Here is a 3,354-nt window from a genome sequence, read left to right as displayed (position 1 = left end):
GGGAGGCTGAGGCAGGAGAGTGGCATGAACCCGGGAGGCAGAGCGTGCAGTTAGCCGAGATCGTGCCACTGCACTCCAGCCTGCACTCCAACCTGGGCAACAGAGTGAGACTCTAATTGTCTTTAAAAAAAAAAAAAAAAAGAGTGAGAATCCTTGGCTTATGCCTGTAATCCCAGTACTTTGGGAGGCTGAGGCTACTGGACTGCTTGAGCTCAGGGGTTTGAGACCAGCCTGGGCAACATAGTAAGATCTCATATCCACAAAAAATACATAAAAAATCAGCCAGGTGTGGTGGCAGGACCCTGTAGTGCCAGCTACTTTGGAAGCTGAAGTGGCAGAATTGCTTGAGCCTAGGTAGTTAAGCCCAGCCTAGGCAACCAGACCTTGTCTCTACAAAAATTAAAAAATAAAAAATTAGCCAAGCATGGTAGCATGTGCCTATGGTCCTAGCTACTCAGGAGGCTGAGGTGGGAGGCTCATTTGAGCCTGGGAGGTTGAAGCTGCAGTGAGCCTTGATTGTGCCACTGTACTCCAGCCTGAGTGACAAAGCAAGACCCTGCCTCAAAGAAAAAAAAAGTTATTACTATAAACACACTAAATAAATTTCTGCCCATAAATTGGATTATGGTTCCCAATGTAAGAAATGCTCTCCAGTCACTCCTATAAATACAGTTCCTTGACTATGTGGTTTCAAACAGGGATCTAAAATGGTAATATTTAACATCAGAAATCTATGACCAGCAGATGGCTAAGTCTGAAAAGTTACCAATCAGTCTGTTTTGGGGTATTAAGAACTTGTAAGGTTAAGGCTAAGAAGTTAATGTCCTAGGAATCTAATAGGTTGGTGTTGATGTAATTAGCAGCCACTAATTCAAATTCTGTGAAGATGCTTTGCTTCTGCTAAGAAAATGCCTGAAATGTGTGTCTGTATATACTGCATGCAAATGTAGCCACTCTGGGTATATCTAGCATGGGTCTGAAATGGCTGAGCAAAGGAGTGTTAGTGTAGAAATATTCCCTATTTAGGGATTGTGGGGAGAAGGGGAGATACATATATACTTATTTTAAAGCTTTGCTAATAGAAAAACAAGGAATAATGAAACAAGAAATAAAAATGAATGTATTACAAAAAGAATTTATTAGACAAACACACCAATAGATTGGGTCTAAGGATTTGGTTGGAAAGCCACTGGGCCTTTTAAAGCAGCGGAAGTCCAAAGTCACACGCTTCAAGCATTACTCTGTGACAATCTGTGGAAACCAGAGGGTCGGGAATTACAGCACCGTGCTAGGCCACGAACACATCAGCCTCCCACCTCCCTCCCTGTTCCCTCTCTTCTACTGAAGTCCGTGATTCTGGTACCTGAGAAGACTGGAATGAAATGTTTCCCACTTATTACAGAAATTCAGCGTATTTGTTACAGAGGAATTGTCACACTTGAATTGTCTGTTTAATATGGGATATTGCTTTTGAGAAACCAACGAATAGTTATTAAAGGAGTGTTTACCAAAGGGTAAGGTAAATATTATCTAGTATAGTATCTGCATTTTTAATCTCATCTGGCACCAACTGTCTTTTAGAAAGTTACAATGTGTTGTCTGGGGGACATTCTTCTTTAGAAGGAAAAGAGTCTAATTAGTGGATATTAAGTAATTAAATAATATATACTATCAAACCTTATGAGAGTCACATGAACCATAAAGTCTTCATTTAATTTGGGAGAAATGGGGAATATTTTCTATCATTCCTGATGATAGAACGAGCTATTTCAATGTCATACTAATGGAACTGCAATCCATAATACTAAACAGTGTGCTTTACTTTGAAGCCATTGACCACTAAATCTGATTGTTAGTAGCATAGGCTACCAAAAAATAGCAAGGAATATGGTATCCACATAGATCTCAGCTGGCCTCAAGTAATCAAAAGTGAAAATGAAACATACATGACACAACTGGGGACCTCTGGGTTTCTGAGATGTGGGCTACAAGATTATATTAGGTAGAAAACTAAAGGAAACGTATCCCAAGCAAAAGTGGCAAGGGAATTTCGCAGAACGAATTTTTTAAGGGAGGTAATAAAAGCAGCAGTTAAAATGCATGTCCATGTATCAGGTTCCTGGAGGTGAATCCAGTAGGAACATGACAGCTCTTCACACCCAAGTATTGCTTTCATGGGCCCTTACAATCTCTGCCTGTTCACCACCGTGGAGAGTCTGTAACAAGAATTGTTTTCAAGTCAGAATCCTAGATGAAGATCTAAAAATGTTGAGTTTGTGCTTTTAAAAAACAGTTCAGCTGTCCACATGTATTGCGTGCTGGTGGAGCTAGCTCTTCCCCAACCTGGCTCACTACTGGGAGCCCAGGAATCCCTGGGACAGGCAGATAAGCCAGGACTGAAGTTTTAAAGAATCAGCTACTGCATATCAAAGTAGGCAGCCTCATGCATAGACTTCCTGATATCAGTTGAGCCATTGCTGCCTTCATTACCATTTTTATGCCTTTGGGGCCACTGTGTGGTTTGGTCCAAGCTGTTCTCAAAACTTGCAGTGCAACAGACCTGTGTCTACTTTAGCAGGTGAGTCTAGCTACACATCAAAGTCACCTTTCCTACCACAAACTTCTGGCCTACACAGAAAACCAAGGTACCCCCTCTCTCAGGAATAACCTGGGGAGGTTATTTGGAACAAGTATTGCGCTCCAGTCTGAATCTTAAGTAAAGATCTAGAAATGTGGAGTTCTATGCATTTTAAAAATAGTCGTTTCAGAGCGGCCATGTGTGCTCCAGGACCAAGCTTTCCCCAGCCTCCTTCAGGATTTGGAAGAAATATCTGGATTTGGGCTGAACCATCGAGCATGAGGAGGGGAAGCTATCAGTTGTGAACAGAGACTGTTTCTCACCCTTTGATGAGCCAGCACCTTTAAAGGTTCCATCCTAGCCGCCAGCAGCTGGCAACCAGGGCGTCTCTGCTCTCCGTGTTTCCCTCCTGGCATCTTGGTTAGCCCCGCGCCAAACACCCAGAGCCTCAAAAAATAGCCCCTGAACTGAATTAAACCTGACCCACAGTGAACAGCAAGGTCCAGAAACCGCAAGGTTTGGGGTCAGCCTCCATCCCCGGAAACTCTGAAGGATGGCAGATCCCTGACCCCCGGTGGCAAGCGAGGATCGCGGGTGCGGGCGGCGGGCAGAAGGGCGGAGTCTCAGGCCGCTGGAAGGAAAGGGGCGCGCTGACACCCGCGCACCTGCACCCCCGGTGGAGGAGCCGAGGGCACACGACGATGCCAATCCCTCGTGAATCCCGCGAAGGAGGGGCCGGGGGGCTCCTGATTCATAGGTGCGGGGCGTAGAAGGGG

This window comes from Colobus angolensis, unplaced genomic scaffold (assembly GCF_000951035.1).
Source record: "Colobus angolensis palliatus isolate OR3802 unplaced genomic scaffold, Cang.pa_1.0 Scaffold85, whole genome shotgun sequence".
Taxonomy (NCBI): Eukaryota; Metazoa; Chordata; class Mammalia; order Primates; family Cercopithecidae; genus Colobus; species Colobus angolensis.
The sequence above is the reverse complement of the archived record's forward strand: the minus strand, read 5'-3'. Positions refer to the sequence as shown.